We start from the raw sequence: 19,784 nt of genomic DNA on the forward strand, positions 1-19,784 counted from the left end.
TATCGTCCTTGTCTACACCAGGCCTGTCTTGTTCTCTTATTAGACAATTAATGAAGAAGCGTAATATACAACCTTGAGTGTCAGTTTTCTGGTGAGCCATGGCCTCTTTAATACTTTCAGGACCTTCCCCTGTCTGGATAAAATGGTATATTCTGTCTAGATGATCAGTCATTCCTGGTAATAACATTAAATAATCTGTAACTCGTCGTAGGCGTAGTGATGCTAGCTCCATTCTATCGGTTTTACCGGGTACTGGATCGTATCTGCAATCTGGAAGGGGTTCTTTAAGGAAGTTGTAATTCTGTATTTGGGGTGTACGTTGCTTTGCTAGGTCCCTAAGGGTCAATCTGTGTGTTTGTGGCGGGGTCTGGTAACCTCCTGTCGCACCTCCTGAAGCGGAGGCTTGAGCATGGCTTGTCTGTGGAGTCTGTATGTGTAACTGAACTTGTCTTTTACCAGGATCAGACCCGAAAGGATTTAGTGGATTAATAGTAGGAGCGGGAAGTGGTGGGGGAATAGGTGGTACATGATGTTGAACGGGTGTAGCTTGTTGCGGTACTGGCTGGGCATTGTCTTGGGGTAGGTTGCCATCTCCGTCACCGTCAGTAGGCGGTACGTGGGCACGTGGATTTGTATAAGCGGGAGCTACATCGTCTAGATAGGAAGAAAGGAATATGTCTTTTGTGGTCTTGTGCCTTACTTTAGTCGGAACCAATGGTGGCGGCAGATCTTTCGGTATATCTGGAGTGGCTTTAGGCAAACCCTCGGCCACTAGATACATGCCATTTGCAAGAGTGTTTCGCATACGGTCTACTTGTTCTGCTTGTACTCTGATACCTTCAGCAACTAATTCGTTTTCTCGGACCTCATCCGACTCTTCTCTATGTTTTTCTGCTTTTCGGAATGCTTTTTCGGCACGTTTATGTGATTCTTTACGCCACAATTCTATGGCGTCTTTCTGAGATTGTCTGGCTTTCTTTTTCCATAATGCTTCCTCTACTCTCATGATGCACTCGGCATCCCATGTCCCTGTAACAGGCCACCTATGTTTCTCTTCAAGGTGCTTGGTATAATCGGCCCATAAATCTAGATACAGTATGGCATCTAAGCCATGCTTATGGTACATAACATTTCCGGGAGTGTCCCTAGGTGGGACAGGAACTGCTTCCTCTAGAATCCCTTTCCTAGTTCCTAACTGTCTTAATTTATTGAATAATGGCATCCTGTTGCTTGGTACTTGATACTCGATACTTGTTACTTGCTCTACCTCGGACACAGTTAATATACAAAAACACAATAATGTACATCAAAACAGTCACTCATACCACGACATTAATCACATGAAACATTTTGAACACATATTGACTATCCTTGAACTCCAGAAAACGAGAACAAAAAATCGAAACCCTTGAATGCTTGATATACTGCTAAACAGTACAGATACACTGTCTAAAACAGTGCAGACCGTGTTTGTGTACCCAAACCCATCTTTACCGGATACATAATAATGCAGCCGTCGAGATGCGTCCCCAGCAACGGTACTCACCGGGAAGCACGGAACGGAAGGCCTCGGACAACTCGACTGGACTGGACCGGACTGGACTCGGCTCGACTCGATACGTGAATACTTCGGAACTGGTGGGCCTCTTGACACCTCGGACCTTGTTTCTTTCGGCTAGGCTCTGGTCGGGATCCTCCGCACTCCTCACCGCCTCGTCTGGGTGCTGATCGCAGTCTCCGTCACCTCCGTAGGCCTGAGGGAGATACAGGAAATCCTGCGGGTACGCGTAATTGTCCGTCTTGACTGTGGCAGGGGGCAAAGGCTGCAACGCACCTACCGGCGCGTGGGGTGGGGGAGGGGTCCCTGTTCGGGCGCCAAATTAATGTGGTAAATATCTAATTACCGTCCTAATTTCTATGCAGGTAAGTACTTATAAAATAACTCAGTCGGAAAGAAAGAGACAGAGTCCGTGGTGTTAGAGTTCTAAGGGGTTTTATTCCTTAAAAAGGAATGGTTCAGAACCGGATATCGGGTTCCTGACACCGCTGGGGTTCAGGAAGGGATAGAGCATACTTTATTGACAATACATAACTTTTATACTTAAAGCACATAATGGAAACCAATACAGAAGGCGTAACAGCTGAGAGAAACAAGATAAGGACACACACGTGTTAGCAATACGTAATCAGAAGGCGTGAACTAGGGCGTGCACAGAGGTGTGTGCTAGAAACGTCACATGAAAGTGTCACAAGTGGGTGTGTACATAGCAGAATCTTGCAATGAAAGCAGAAATCGGAGGTCTGGATGCGCGCGCAGCTGCATGACGTGTGATTGACGTGAAGCTGGAGGGTGCAGGGGACTTGACATTTACACTAGAGGAAAGAGACAGAAGTCTGGCATGTCAGATCACCTCGTTCCTATATCATATCTGATATCTGATGTTTGGGAACCATATTATCTGGAAGGAAAGGTCTCTTGGACAGAGGCTATCCTATACTGACTGTGAATGCGTGCATATGTGCCTACGTGTCTGTGGGTAAAGCGAGGGGGCCATGGGCCTACCATGGTAACGGGAGCTATGAATTACTTGCATGGAGACGGAAAGGCCGGGCCCTCTGCTCTGCAGCTGAGGGATTGTTTATCTACCCTGCTAGACTGGAATGTGTTTTCGGGAAGCTGATCTTGGCTATGCTGATAACGTGAAGGTGAAATACTGTCTTTGGCAGGCAAGCAGGCCGAGCCAGGCCCCGCTCGCCTCGCAGGGAGTAGGACAGAGTTCATGGGGGCATCCCACGTTGCAGTTTCAGGAGGCAGAGATGACTTTGTAAAAGAAAAGGCTCGATGACAGAAATCGGGGCCTAGCTCACACAGAGCCAGGAATACAGAAAGTACACCATACAAAGACGGTGGCAAGGCATACTTAGGAACGGAATATCCGACCCATTCAGGGTGGATCTGAAAGAGGACATGTTAACGTTGGACGCAAATGTATTTGCGTCTTCATAGCTGGCACAGGAGGGAAGTTGCATGCACTTTAAGCTCGTACATGGAGACGGTGGGGTACACGTTAGGGAACATTCTTGACCATAAAATTTCTATTTCCTCACCACCCAAAATAACGACAAATATTATAAAGATATACAACACACCAGCAAAGTAACAGGGTAACACGTTTTATTAAATAAGTATTTACATGGCAGCCTGCTGCAACATGAAAACACTTTCAATTGGTTCTTAATAGTTTCAATTCTGGAATTTACACGCAGCACTCCACCCACTTCCCTCACTATCTTTTCTACTCTCAAGAGAGAACAACGTCCTACATCTTTCGGAAGACTTTGGTGAAATGTCTACCGTATCTCATTCATCTTCCGAATCTGACCAAAATGATCGACTACCTTTAATAAGAAAAAATAAATCTTTCATCTGGCAATTTTTCACTTATCCTGAAGATCAAAAGAAAGTGAATGCACCAAAAGTAACCTGCACGATATGTGACTTGGTTCTCTCAAGAAGAAATCCAGCAAAAAAATATTCCTTTTCCATACATACCATGGTGCGGCATGTCAAACAAGTGCACCCTCTGCAATTTGCAGAGGCAACGACAAGAGCCCTGGCCACGCTATTACCATTAGAGGTGGCCAGCACATCTTCTGATCGACGACCTGTATCTCCATCGAGTGCAGAGATGGACTTCAGATATTTAACTATATATGGTCTATAACTTATGGTTTTTTCAGTGATTTTCTTTGGTTTTTTAATAGTAAATATCAAAAGCTTTTTTGTGGAAAATGACTAAAATTAGGTATACATAAGCGGCGTTCATTCATGTTCACCACAGCCATTGTTAAAAGTAAAGTGAAAGTCGCCAAACAGTGGCCACGCCATCTAGTCCCTTTTAGGCCCCATCATGCACGTAAGTAACAGCCATTTTCTGTGTCATGGCCTCTCTGCCCACTGCCAATAGCCTATGATTGTTCGAAATTGGTTCTCTTTGGGTCATTCTCTGTTCACAAATAAGCACAGAGTCGCAATACTCTGTTTAGTTTTTGCAGATAGTGAAGGATAGGTAGTGCACACTTTTGTCCCCTTTGTAACCCGTCATGCCTATCTCTGCCCCGTTTGTTGGTAGTTGGTTCAACCCGGACCGTTTATTACAGGTAGATCGTCCGACTCCACCGGAGGACCCCCCTAATAAAAAGGACATATATATAAAATGCGGACTATCCGCTGTATTGTGCTAGCAAACTATAACATATAAATCGTTAGAAAAAACATGAAACTAGAGAGAGGAACCGAGCTCAACGCCATGATGGCTGCAAGACAGCTCGGCTCCGCCGCCCACCCCGCCCAAAATAACGACAAACACTATGCAAATATTATAAATATATACAACACACCAGCAAAGTAACAGGATAAAACGTTTTATTAAATAACTATTTACATGGCAGCCTGCTGCAACATGAAAACAACACTTCTAATTGCTTCTTAGTAGTTTCAATTCTGAAATTGAACACCCAGTACATCCAGAGGTGATGTCTGACAAGTTGTGTGGGGGGATGCCTTGCTAATGCCGCCACCCCCACCACCTTCTGTAGGAAGGACTCTGGATATGCTTGGTCCCTGAGAGGCTTCGATGTCCCTGCCTTGCACAAATGTCATAAGTTCTGGATGTTGAGTGCCATACTTCAGGGTCCGACAAGTTGTGTGGGGGGATGCCTTGCTAATGCCGCCACCCCCACCACCTTCTGTAGGAAGGATTCTGGATATGCTTGGTCCCTGAGAGGCTTCGATGTCCCTGCCTTGCACAAATGTCATAAGTTCTGGATGTTGAGTGCCATACTTCAGGGTCCAAGAAACGCGGACTCGGAGGGGGCGCTTGGCTCCTGCCCCCTCCCCAAGTCTTGTTCCCCTGGTATGGCCTGAGATCGCCCCCGACATAGGCGGCCGGCTCCCGGGGTCAGGCGGAACTTCTTGCCTTTTGATGCCTTTTCCATTCTGGACCTTGTCCCACAATCTGTTTGACCTGAAGACACGTCCTGCGGTGCCCTGGTCCGACCATCACATATACCTGCGCCAGGAGACGGCGTGGGGTGCACTGGAAGGGAGAGGCGGCGCGAACGAGCCTCTCCCACCTCACCAGGTGGAGGTTTCTTAGCTACACCCCAGCGCTTCACTCGGTCAGCTGAGTTGCGCCTGCTCCTGCGGCACAGTGCCTCGCTCGGCCAGCTGAATTACGTCTGCTCTTGCTATTACACCGTCTCACCCGCCATCCGGCTGAATTGCACCCACTCTTCCGATACAGCGACAGGTGGCTGCCACGAAGCTCAGGAAATGGCGGTCAGCTCCACAGACTTGGGCCTGGCCTGCAAGGATGGCTCTGGGCAACCCTGGAACTCGGACGCTTGACTGCTAGGGCATGAGCCCCATTCCCAAAAGCGTCCCCTCAGCCTTGAAGATTCTACAAGCGTCACCGAGGCCCCCGACTCCTGCAGACTTCCGGTGGGGAGCGACTGCCATGATTGCTCGCGGAATGGCCATGACGTAGCCACGGGGTGCTCTCATGCTGATGCCAGCTTCAGTCTGAAACATCCAGAAACACTGTAGACTACCAATTCGATCAGTTCCGGTGGAGCCCCAACGACGTATCGCGTTGTTGCGTAATCCGTCATATGACGCGCCGCGTTAGCGCACCCGGAAGTGCTCCGGTGCGCGAGGCGCGAAGCGCAGCTTCCCGGAAGCAATCCGCGGCGCGGAGCGCCTGACGTAAGCATTTACATTTCAGTTGGTTCTCCCTCACAATATTTTCAATGTCACATAAAAGTCACCCATCACCCACTGCCATCTCTGGCTGTTTCCATGGTAACACCTCATTCTGCACCTGGCTGAAGGCACAGGTCAAAAGTTCATATCTCAACGTTCTACAGCAAAGTAACAACACTGTTTTCCCTCCAGAAACACCTGCCAATCCACAGCTCTGTTACATGTCTTTTTTTTTCACACCCAATAGTACTTTTCGTTTAACATAAACATTAACATGCAACGTACTGTTCAATCTCCACTTCTTACAATCAACCAATCATTTTTATTTTTTAAACCACACCCAGCCTCTTCCTTTTTCTTTATTTAGAATTTCAACTTCTAACTACCATTCCACTTCCAGAACCGATCGGAGGACGACTACAAATCCCTTGAAAATGAAGGTCTGGCTAATAGGACACAGTTATATTCACTGGAGTGAAAAATATGCAGTAAGCAGACGAATTTGCAACCTCAGCTTACCAAATGTACACATAACATGGATTTCCAAAAGAGGATTGAAATGTCACCAATTGATTCCATTGGTGAAAACGTTTATGCATCTCCCAGAACCAGACCTTATAATTGTGCACTGTGGTGGGAACGATCTAGGCACAATCACTGGGGTAGGTCTGGAAATGCTTCTAAAAGACACCTTTCGACAATTGATGACACTTTTTCCTCGATCTGCCTTGGTATATTCCAATATATGCCAAAGACAGAAATGGAATTGGTCCAATCAACATTGTGCACAATTTGAGAAAGCAAGGAGACATGTAAATAAATCTGTTTCTGCGTTCCTCAGAGATTATAGCATGGGTTCTATTTACCACAACAACTTGCGATACCACATGCAAGACGTCTATAGGAGAGACGGTGTTCATTTCACGAATGAGGGAAACAGAATCTTCCTCTGCAACATCAGGCTCTGCATCAGTACTTACTTATAAATGCAGAAAACACTCAATTAACACAATGGCTCTTTTCAGAGCCACCTTATATCTAAGCACTCAAACTTCTGATTTATCTCCATTTTCACACTCTTGTAAAAAGGTGTGCGCGACCGAGTGCGCGCACCACGCAACTTTAAAAAAAAATATATATATATTTTCGCCTTTAACGGCCTTACTGCACACCCTGAGAAAACCTACGCAGCAAAACAATCTCTACTTTCTCCCCTTTCCATGTTCCAACGCTTTGAAATCAACAATATATTTACTCGCAATGACAAAATGGCGGTCAACACTTCCTGATTTCCTTCGAATCGAACGTTAACAGACGTCACGCAGCAAAATTCCGCTCGCGCGCGCAGCCGCTTGAGTGCGCGCACCCGTGCGCGCGTATAGATATATAATTGACTTTAACTTTAATTTCCTCAGCAACTACTGAACGGATTTACACCATTCCAAAAAAAGCGTAATCTGCGAGCCGGACTGTACAGTTTTGCCAAATTTCTTATAAATCCATTCACCCGTTCGACCTGTAGCTGAGTCTAAAGGTCCTATGGAAAATAACATGGAGAAAACACGTTTTGGGACCCCCCTTTTATCTCAGCCCCCACTTGACCAATCCCCCCCAAACTTTTAGGGAAGGAGCGCAGGGGACCGAGCCATCTTCTTTGAGAAATTCGCTAAGATTCTTCAACCAGGGCCAAAGTTATTCCAAATAGAATGTTGAGGATTTCCTATCGAAACTAGGTCCTAACTACCTACTGGCGACCGCCAGTAGGTAATATATATATATATATATATATACATACATACATACATACATACATACATACATACATACATACATACATATATATATTCACAGAAAAAACCATAGGTTATAGTGGATATATAGTTAGGAATTTGCATTTACAAAACCTTGAAAATTCAATGAAAAAACCATTGGTTTTAGGCCATATATAGTTAGGGATTTGCATTTACAAAACCTTATTTTACTCGCATAAAACCATTGAAATTCCATATATAGTTATAAGCGCTAACTATATATCGCGCACCCGCAATCCACTGCTGATGATGTCACATATTACATCATTCATGACATGGTTAGTGACATCACTGATGACATCACTGATGACATCTCAAATGACATCACTGATGACATCACTGATGACAACATCCAGTGACTGTATGTTTCTGTAAAGTTAAAATATCTCTTACATATTGAAGAATGAGTGGATATATAAGTGTCTGGATGAAGGATTTAGTAGGTGCATGACTGACTGTATGAGTGAGTGATTAAATGTGTCTCACTGAGTGCATGGGTTAGTGACTAAACTGTCTTAATTTGTGCATCATTATGTCTGTTGTTCTGTAAACTGTTGCATGTGTTGATAAGTAGCTATATGAGTAACTATATGGGTTATTGATTGGTTGCCCAAGTATTTGTATGGGATACTGAGTGTGTGTGTGGGTGGCTGGGAGGTGTATGACTCTGTGCATAGATGTGTGAGCAGTTGATTCACTAGATGTATGGTTTCAAAAGTGCATGTGGAAACAGCTGTATGGGCGGTTGACTGTGTGCATGAGTGCATTGGTGAGTGAATGGATATCTCAGTGCTACATGTCAAAGTAAGTACATATGTAAAACACAGTACATGTGAGAGTTGACATATATAAATAACTGTGCATAAGAGCCAGTGAATGTGTGAGTGGCTGTATGGATCATTGTGAACTTGTATCAGGGATTGTATAATAGAGTAAATATGTGTTAGTATATGTTTGAATAAGTAAAGTTTGTATAACTGTATAGTTGAGGAAATGGAGGTGTGATTGATTCTTTGCATGACTGACTAGGTGTGTGAGTAACTCCATGGATGAGTGACAGTCTGTGAGTGTCTGTTTACACTGATTGTATCTAAGGTTATATTAGAGTCTGAAGAGGTTCATCGTATTATCACATGAATGATATCATCAGTGATGTTATCAGTCATGTCAAATGAGATGTTTTCAGTGATGTCATCAGTGATGTCATTTGAGATGTCATCAGTGATGTCATCAGTGATGTCACTAACTATGTCATGAATGATGTAATATGTGACATCATCAGCAGTGGATTGCGGGTGCGCGATATATAGTTAGCGCTTATAACTATATATGGAATTTCAATGGTTTTATGCGAGTAAAATAAGGTTTTGTAAATGCAAATCCCTAACTATATATGGCCTAAGACCAATGGTTTTTTCATTGAATTTTCAAGGTTTTGTAAATGCAAATTCCTAACTATATATCCACTATAACCTATGGTTTTTTCTGTGAATTTCATTGGTTTTTTAATAGCAAATATGAAAAGCTTTAAAATGTCAAGTACGTGATAGATAAAAACATTTTCGTATTTATGCACGCTGATGTGCTTTGAACGCTGCACCCCCCCCCTCCCCTCTTTTGTCTTAGTAGTACTCTCTCTTTGCAGATAGTGAACGGTAGTTAACGCAAGCCTTTGCCCCCGTTGTAATCCGTCGTGCCTGCTTGTCTCTCCATTTGATTGATTGTTGTCCAAGCATTTACTGTTTTAGAATTGGTTCTCTTTGGATCATTCTCTATTTACAAACAAGCACAAAGTCGCAATACTCTGTTTAGTCTTTGCAGATAGTGAAAAATCGTGTAAAAAAATAAAAGTAATCGAGCAAAATCAGTAGGCCACTAATTGGATCTCTTTTTGACCTCGCTAAAATAGAAATATTAGGAACAACCCTTCATGAGAAATACGAAAATAGTGAGATGAACTGAGCTCCACACCATGAGAGCTGCAAGACAGCTCGGCTCCATCACCCATCCCGCACAAAATAATGACAAACCCTATGCAAATATTAAAAATATAGACAACACACCAGCAAAGAAACAGGGTAAAACATTTTATTAAAAAACTATTTACATAACGTTGGTTTATAAGATGATGTCAGTAGTGGACCGATGTGTGAATAGATCGAAAGCAGCACAAGGCTCCAAGATCCGGATGGCAAGCTCCTGGATGTTGGGTGCCATAGTTCAGAGTTCTGAGTTTGAGCCTTTTTCAATGCCTGTGCTTTGTTGAATCAAAATGCCGGCTTGACACAAAGCTGACTCAAGCGTTGCTACTGATGCTAAGCAGACCAAAACTGGTTTTCAGTTTGTACATTTTTCTAGAGTTTTCAATCCAAGTTTGGTTGACTTTGTAGAACGATTGCTTCAAATTTTCAACATACGGTGTGGTGGCGCTGACTGGGAGGGGGCGCTTCGCTCCTGCCCCCTCCCCAAGTAAGATTTTCATACGTGAAAGTACGTTAATGGTTTTGGTCCCTGAGTTGCTTCGATGTCACTGCCATTCTCAAATAGCATAAGTTCTGGATGTTGGGTGCCATAGTTAAGAGTTCTGAGCAGTGCTTGTAACACTGTCTGAAGCTTATTTCCACCTACTGCAGCTTCACTATTCTCAAAGTAAGTGAGTGTCGTTTGTGGACCTGACTGCATTAGAAAACAATGTGATATGTTACCTTCCTAAACAGCTTGACGGAGGCCCCTGAGGGGCGGTGTGATGGCCATGGACTCGGATAAGACGCTTGGCTCCGACACCCTCCCCAAGTCTTATAGCACTGGTGTAGCCTGAGATCGCCCCCGACATAGGCGGCCGGCTCCCGGGGTCCGGCGGAACTTTTTGCCTTTTGATGACTCTTCAATTCTGGACCTTGTCCCACAATCCATTTCACCTGAAGACAAGCTGTAGTGGGGCGCCCCTTTACCGTTTTAGTTGCCATTCCGCCCGCTTTTGCTACACTGTGCCTCTTCCGCCATTCAGCTGTTTACCGCCCGCTCTTGCGATTACAGCGTCTCGCTCACCATGTAGTTGAGTTGCTCCCGCTCTTGCGGTGCAGCGATAGGCGGCTGCCACATGGCTCTCAAAATGGCGGCCGGCTCTTCGGTTTTGGGCCTGGTCCACTAAAATGGCCCTGGGACACATTGGAACTCGGACGCTTCCCTGATAGGGCTTGGGTCCCATTCTCGAAAAGCGTCCCCTCAGCCGTGAAGATTCTACAAAAGTCTTGGGGGCCTCCGACTCCCGCAGGCTTCTGGTGGGGAGCGGCTGCCATGATTGCTCGTGGAATGGCCACGACGGAGCTACGAGATGGTAGTGGTCTCATGCTGACGCCAGCTTTAGTCTGAAACATCCAGAAACACTGTAGACTACCAATTCGATCAGTTCCGGTAGCGCCCCAACATGACCCGGAAGAGAAGAACTTGCCCTCCCCTCTTTGACTGATGGTTCTTGTTGCCTGTCCCCTCTGTTGTCATTTAACAGAACTTTTTGGACTGCTGAAAGGGGTTGTGTTCTGAACGCTGGTTGGTGGAGACATTTTGACTATATTCTTGACCTACGTTGTCGCGTAATGCGTTATATGACACGCCGCGTTAGCGCACCCGGAAGTGATCCGAGGCGCAGCGCGCAGCGCGTAACGTAAGCATAACAGGTCATGTGACTTGTTAATAAAACTTTTCATTGGTTCATTTTACTTTTGTTAATTTAATGATGAAAAGCTTGGTCATATGACCTAAAAATTACGCTTTTTATTGTTTTCGAATATTTTTTTTTCAAACATATGTTATAATATTCCAGGCTAATGTACTTTCCCGGAAAATTTACAACTGTCTTGCAAGTAAAATATATTCCTTTTTCGAGAAAAAGGGCGTTTCTTCCTTCCATGACGGAACCGTTGAGTAAAAGAGATTCGGCCTGCTGTCTTAGTCGCCGATACGCCTGATTATCAGATTCTTATCGATCACTTTATGTTGCAGACATGAAAAACACAACTGCCCTTGACCATTTATCTTTACTGCGTTCCTACATATTATACCTTTTATCCGTCATGTAATTGGACTGCTTTATTTCACTTGCCTTTTACTGATTCGAAAACAGTGACTAAAAGTAAAAACTTTACCAATGTAAATACTACTACCGTGTTTTGTTTTAAAAACCTTTATTGTGAAAATGTCAGTATACAAATACGGGCCTATAACCACGTGGGCCGGCCACGGAGCAAACTGAAATCGTATATGATGAGGAGACATTTACACTGTAGAGGAACGTAACAAGCGGGCCATTAGGTTGCAAGAACTAAGGTGTCTAACAGTTGCGGAATCGGTGGACATACATTTTGTAATTAAAATAGGACAGGGCCACTTACAATAACATTTTCTAGATATACATTTGCGGGTAAGGAGTTACGAGTCCCATTTATACCGGCGCCATTTTGGGCGAGGCCGGGCAGGTCCAAGATATAGTCAAAATGTCTCCACCAACCATCGGCCAGACCAGAACCCCTTTCGGCCCTTTATGCTACAAGATGGTGTCTTCCATTCAGAAAATATTGTTGGCAGCATTTTGAAAGGAAACAGAAACAGCCGTTCTCCTAGTGAGTTTCACATTGTTACATTTAGGAAGAATGTTGAAGAGTAGTATGTGGAAAATCTGAAGCCATTTTTCTACAAACTCTTAATCAGACTTGGATGGAAAAAAAAAACATGAAGAATGTACAAACTGAAAACCAATTTTTGTCTGTATAGCATCAACAGTAACGCTTGAGTCAGCTTTGTGTCAAGCCGCCATTTTCATTCAATCAATAGCGTCCCCCTGCACACATTCAGGGACCTGGTCGTGTCTTCAGATGAAACGGATTGTAGGAAAAGAAGCAGAAAGGAAAAGGCAAAAAGTTCCGCCGGACCTCGGGAGCCGGCCGCCTATGTCATGTGCGACCTTTGGCCACACAAGGGCAATAGTGAAGCTGCAGCAGATGCAAATAAGCTTCAGACAATCTTACAAGCACTGCTCAGAAATCTCAACTGAGGCCCTCAACATCCAGGACTTGCCATTCGAATCTTGGCGCCTTGTGCTGGTTCCGACCTATTCACACATCGGTCCTGGATCTCGGCGCGTTCGACTCACTGTACCGCAACAGTGACCGCAATTCAGCTGGACAAGCCGCCATTTTCATTCACTCAATAGCGTCCCCCTACACACATTCAGGGACCTGGTCGTGTCTTCAGATGAAACGGATTGTAGGAAAAGAAGCAGAAAGGAAAAGGAAAAAAGTTCCGCTGAACACCACCTTGGGCAATAGTGAAGCTGCAAAAGGTGCAAATAAGCTTCAGACAGTCTTCAACTTACTCTGATTCTTATAATAAACTTCAGATAGTCTTACAAGCACTGCTCAGAACTCTCAACTGAGGCACTCAACATCCAGGACTTGCCGTTCGGATCTTGGCGCCTTGTGCTGGTTCCGACCTATTCACACATCGGTCCACTACTGACATCACCTCATAAGCCAACGGGGCACCCCACGCCGACTTTCGGCGCAGCATTGTAGGATGGCCACACCAGTGCGGCAACTTGCTGGACACAACATCGGGGCCATCCAGATCTCGGCGCGTTCCACTCACTGTACCGCAACAGTGACCGCAACTCAGCTGGACACGCCGTCTTTCGGCGCAGCATTGTAGGATGGCCACACCAGTGCGGCAATTTGCTGGACACCACCTCGGTGCCATCCGGATCTCGGCGCGTTCGAGTCACTGTACCACAACAGTGACCGCAACTCAGCTGGACACGCCGTCTTTCGGCGCAGCATTGTAGGATGGCCACACCAGTGGGGCAATTTGCTGGACACCACCTCGGTGCCATCCGGATCTCGGCGCGTTGTGCTGCCTTCGGCCTATTCGCACATCGGTCCGCTACTGACGCCGCCTCACGTGCCAACGGATTTTCTACGCTTTTTGTAGCCCTATGCCGCATAACAGGTCATGTGACTTGTTTATAAAACTTTTCATTGGTTCATTTTACTTTTGGTTTCCTAAAGATGGAAGGCTTGGTCATATGACCTAAAAATAACACTTTTCATTGGTTTAGAACATTTTTTTTTCCCAAACGATGAAAGCCCCACCTTGTTTCTGGATCATTCAGACTGAAACTGGCGTCAGCATGAGAGCACCACCATCTCGTGGCTCCGTCGTGGGCAATCATGGCAGCCGCTCCCCACCGGAAGCCTGCGGGAGTCGGGGGCCCCCAAAACTTTTGTAGAATCTTCACGGCTGAGGGGACGCTTTTCGAGAATGGAGCCCAAGCCCTAGCAGGCAAGCGTCCGAGTTCCAAGGTGTCCCAGGGCCATTTCAGTGGACCAGGCCCAAAACCGAGGAGCCGTCCACCATTTTAAGAGCCATGTGGCAGCCGCCTATCGCTGCACTGCAAGAGTGGAAGCAACTCAACAACATGGTGAGCGAGACGCTGTAGCCGCAAAAGCGAGCGCAACTCAGCTAGATGGCCGCCACCTGGGGAGGCCCGTTCACGCCGCCTCCCCCACCCCCGGGCCGCCGCTCGCCAATTTTCGGAGCAGCATTGTAGGATACCAAAACCAGTGCGGCAGTTTACTGGACATCACCTGGGTGCCTGTCGTACATGTTGTGTCAGCCATGTGACACTGGACACAGTCCCATCAACATCTCAACGCGTTCTGCTGCCTTGGGACTATTCGCACAACAGACCGCTACTGACGAGGCCTCCCCCCGCACCACCCGGGACGCCCCACGCTGTTTTTCTGTGCTGCATTGTAGGATCCCAAAACCAGTAAGGCACCCAGGCGACATCACCTGGGTGCCGTCCAGAACTCTGCACGTTGTGCTGCCTTGGGACTATTCGCACAAAAGACAGCTTCTAACCATTGTTGCTTTTTGTGTTGAAAAATGTTTAAATGTTTTTAGTTTTTGTTCCGTTCGTTATAGTTAATAGTTAATAAAGTTTTATAATCTTACTTTGTTGGAGTGTTATCTATTTTTTTTAAAACGGGTGAATGGGGCCTTGAATCGGGTTATTGTCATGTGTGGGCTTTGGAAGTGTGCTGCTGCAGGATCGGACATTTCAAACTCAAATGCACGTTCTTTTTCTTACCTTTCCGAAGCATGGAGCGCAATAGCAGGCAGAGAAAGGGTGATGCACGTGTTGAACACTACCTGACCTGGCAAGTTGCTGGCAGTGCCCCCCCGCCCGCTCCTGAAAGAGGGCACACACACACCGCCGCCCCGAGTACTTCACAAATCTTTAAAAGACCATGCGCTTGTTCATGAGGCTTAAATGGTTTATCACCTCTTCTAGAACCCCTGCATCGACCCTCTGACGTTTCCTGGAAAAATTACCATGTAACACAATACCAAGCCCTGTCAGCTGAAACCCCCAAGGAATCGTGGGGCATATTATCAAGGGGGTTTATCTCCGCTTTTTTGGCTTTAAAAGCCAAGAAAGCGGAGATAAAAATATCTCCCTATTACCAAGCTGTCGCTAACACCAGTTAGTGACAGCTAAAAGGAGATAGCGACCATCTTGGGCCCCGCTTTGCATGTCAGTGATACTTATCACTAATGACATGCAAAGCGGGCGTGCCAAGATGTTAGCGACTGGAAACAGTCCCTAACATCGCTATCGCCTATTACCAACTTTTGGAGATATTCGCGCTAAGCGCGAATATCTCCAAAATCTAACACCTGCCCTGAGCAGTTCTTAGCCATGTTATCCAATGGGAGGTGGATAACATGGCTAAGAGCATTTGCTCGATAATACATGAATATCGCTGACTTTTCTGCGATAATAGCAAGGTTTATCTGCGATAAAAATCGCCGATGTGCGGCGATAATTTTTGTCTCTAAACAAATAAGAGACAAAAATTATCGCTAGTTGTTGGTAATATGCCCCCGAGTTTTTGCTTGCAGAAATCGGGAGGCGGGAGACTAGCACTGAAATCAGTAGTCACACGCCTGAATCGGGAGGGTTGGCATGTCTGGATACTCTATAGCTGGGGCCATAAACTACATCCGCAGGGCTAGGTGATAGCCTAGGTCCGGCCTGGACAATCGGACACAGAGGAAGAGGAGTGTCAGAGGGTGCGGTAGTGAATAGGGTGAAAGGGAGGTGTCGGGAGGGCACAGGGTGTGATTCTCAGAGAAGAGCAGCGCAGATGGGGGGAAGTATATGGCCCATGCATGAGAGACAGAGCGGGGATGACCAGTGCGTGGGGGAGATGCTTGCGAGGGTGGGAAGCCATGCTGAGGATCGGCGGCGTGCAGAGAGTGGGCCTGGTCAAGGCATCTAAAATGGCTGCCGTGCACGACAAAATTGTGGCATTGGACAAAAAGGCAAGATGGCGCAGACAATGTTTTTCAATAAGGATTCATTTATAACAAAATATTTACTCGCAGTGACAAAATGGTGGTCAACACTTCCTGATTTCCATCGAATCGAACGTTAACAAACGTCACGCAGCAAAAAAAAAAAAAAAAAAAAAAAAAAGCTCACGCACAGAGCAGTTTTTAACCATGTTATCCAATGGAAGGTGGATAACACGGCTAAGAGCATTTGCTGGATAATGCATGAATATCGCTGACTTTTCAACAATACTCATGCATTGTGGCCGATGTGCGGCGATAATTTTTATCTCTAAACAATTAAAACGAAGCACAAAATGGCGAATTCCCGTTTCGCTACCAGTTTGCGGCCCAGTTCGCGGCCCGTGAAGCGCTTCTACCGTGAAAAATCATTTTTTTTTTATTTTCCTCACGGGACCCTTTAATAACCCCAACAACATTCCTAGGGGGTCAAGAGGGGGATACCTTGCCCCCTTTCATTAAATTCCCCTTTCGTTTTTCACCTCTTCTTCTCTCTCGATCCTACCGAGAGACAAGATGGCGGCCGCTCCGGACTGTTTAGAATGTTGACAGACACCGGAGAGCCAATCAGCTTTCTGCACGCAAAGTTCCGAAACGCGAAAAGTAAGCAGACCGGATCGCTGCCCGGAGCGCTGTTACAGATATATATCTTGATTTAAACGTTAATTTCTCAAAATCCACTGAAGCACATATATTGAGACCTAGCAAAGGCACATCGGGCTAACAGTCCCTACAATTTTGCCAAGTTTCGTGCAAATCCATTCAGCCGTTCGAGCTAAAAGTGAGTCCAACTGCCCTATGGAAAACTCAATGCAAAAAACGCGTTTTGGGACCCACCTTTTTTCTCAGCCCCCCCTTGACGAAACCCCACCAAATTTTCAGGGGCTGCTCAGAAACAAAATGTGCCATTTTCCTGTAAATTTCAGCCGATTCCGTCCACAAACGCCAAAGTTATTAGACATAGAATTTTCAGAAATCCCATAGGGAATTAATCCTAACTATATATACCTACTGGCGATAGCCAGTAGGTAATATATATATATATATATTCACTGAAAAAACCATAGGTTTCACACCAGTTATAGTTAGCTGGAAATTTTACTGATATAAAACCATTGAAATTCCCACGTTATAGTTAGTCGGACTCACTATAACTTGCGCGTACAATGCACTGCTGATGACGTCACATATTACATCACTCATGACATGGTCAGTGACATCACTCATGACATCACTGATAACCATCCTTGTGACAGAGTGACAGACCTAATTTCAGTGTAATGTAACGCTTGAAACACATATTCAAAAATAGAAACAAACATTTTCAAAAAAATGGAGATACCCAAACCAGTAACAACAACCAATTCAGTAATTCCACCATCTATATACACATCCACTCATTCACCAACAGTTCTATATAGTCACTCATATATACTCACTCATCATATGTAGTGATACACCTATACATCCTGTTACACATCAGCAGTCATCCAAAAGTTACTCACACACATACTCACACATGCAAATAAACTATTGAACATCCATTTATTTGCATATACATTTATACACACACTACCACCTTACTTCTAAGGAAACTTACCCATACTTACTCTCCTAAACAATCACTTATAGAAACACATACTTATTTAAACAGGAACTTCTACAATCTCTCACTATATATACTATACTCACTTATATACATCAATACTCACATATACTAGATTAAAACATATGTCGTTACTAATGAAGACACTAGTGAGACAGTCATTCACTCACTAACACACACATATACACACTCATCCACCCATACAGTCCTGCACATATGCTGTCTTCAAAACACATACAAACAGTGAGTCAGTCACCAACCCCTGCAGCCACTTATACACAAAGAGAAACACTGATACAAACATTTAAATATTTAAACAATACTCGCTAATATATGTATTCACTAAGATACACGTAATAAGCCAGTTACCCAACCAATTTTTTTTTAAAAAAACATCCATTTACACACGTATTTAAACATTTATTCTTCCATCGACCTTTACAAATACATATATAAAACAAAGTTATTTTTCAGAAAGACACACATTCACTGGATGGTGTCATCAGTGATGTCATGAGTGATGTCACTGACCATGTCATGAGTGATGTAATATGTGACGTCATCAGCAGTGCATTGTACGCGCAAGTTATAGTGAGTCCGACTAACTATAACGTGGGAATTTCAATGGTTTTATATCAGTAAAATTTCCAGCTAACTATAACTGGTGTGAAACCTATGGTTTTTTCAGTGAATTTGTAAGGTTTTTTAAATGCTAATTCCTAACTATAACTGGTGTGAAACCTATGGTTTTTTCAGTGAATTTCATAGGTTTTTTTAATGCTAATTCCTAACTATAACTGGTGTGTAACCTATGGTTTTTTCAGTGAATTTCATAGGTTTTTTTAATGCTAATTCCTAACTTTTTATACAGACTCATACCTATGTGTTTTTTAGTGAATTGCTAAAGTATGTTTTTGTAAAAATGAACACTATAATGTATATTGAGATAATATTTTTAATTTAAAATATTTTTTTTTTATATTTCACTTTGGTGCGCTTTCGGTGCGCGCACCGGTGCGCGTACCGTCAGCGCACTAACAAAAAAAAAGAAAAAAAAAATGAAGGAGGGACTGTGTAATAGATAGTAAGACAGATAAAAAGTGTAAAAGGAAGTAACTGAGAAAAGAAAAATGAATAAGGGAGCAAAAGAAAGAAGAAATAGGAAGAACACTAAAGTAGAGGTTAAGGGAGAATATAAATGGATATTGAAAGTAAAAAGAAGGACAGTTAAGTATGAGAATGACAGGTAGTGACGGAATCAGAGGAAAAGAATAGCAGCGATTGAGGGAAAGTAAATATCAGTGAATATAAGTAAAGAGGGGTGAAAGAGGGTACATATAAGTGAATAAGGGCAACACATGGGGAGTAATAGAGAGAAAGAAGAGAGAGAGTAAAAGAAAGACAAAAGGAAGAACTAACTGAACTACAGTACAATGAGTGTGAAAGAAAAAAAAATGGAGAAAGAGAAAGAGGGTTAGGAAACTAAAGCAGTGGTACTAAGAGAATATAAAAAAGATAAAAAGTGGTGGAAGGAACTGAGGAAATGCAGATAGTTCCTATTAGATTAAGAAGTTGTGAATGAAGTACAGTAAAGAAACAGCAATGAAAAAAGAGTGTAAATTAGTAAAGAGAGGTAAATAAGGGTGAAAAAGAAAATGAGTGCATAACAATGTGAACACAATATAAATTACATAATGCAAACTACACAATAACTTCTACAATATGTTACATTATTTATTTTTGCTGTTCTCAGAATATATTGAATTCCACTTAAATTAGTGAGTTCAAAGTCTTCATCATATAACAGCGGGAAAAAAAAAACACAATCTAAAAGATTGTGTTTAAAAAAACCCATCCAAACATACATCTCATATATGTACACTAATCTTTGATTCACTTACTTTTCCATGAGGCCAAGTAGAAGATAGTGAAGGTCCTTTTGGTAGAAAAAAAGTCTGCTGTTCCTTATGAGTTCCATTTCATCGACTTCCTATGAAAAAAGATCTAAAAACATCATACCATACACAATCCTCACGGCCAATTTGTGTCTGATATATCGGTATTTTTTACTTTGAGATCCACTTAAAGTATCTACATGAGATAAATAATTTCAAATATTAGATTAACTAACTAACTAACTAACTTTTATTAACTATTCCCGTCTTCAAAGGCCAATTCCCTTTACTAAAAC

This window comes from Lissotriton vulgaris, unplaced genomic scaffold (assembly GCF_964263255.1).
Source record: "Lissotriton vulgaris unplaced genomic scaffold, aLisVul1.2 SCAFFOLD_7836, whole genome shotgun sequence".
NCBI classification, from domain to species: domain Eukaryota; kingdom Metazoa; phylum Chordata; class Amphibia; order Caudata; family Salamandridae; genus Lissotriton; species Lissotriton vulgaris.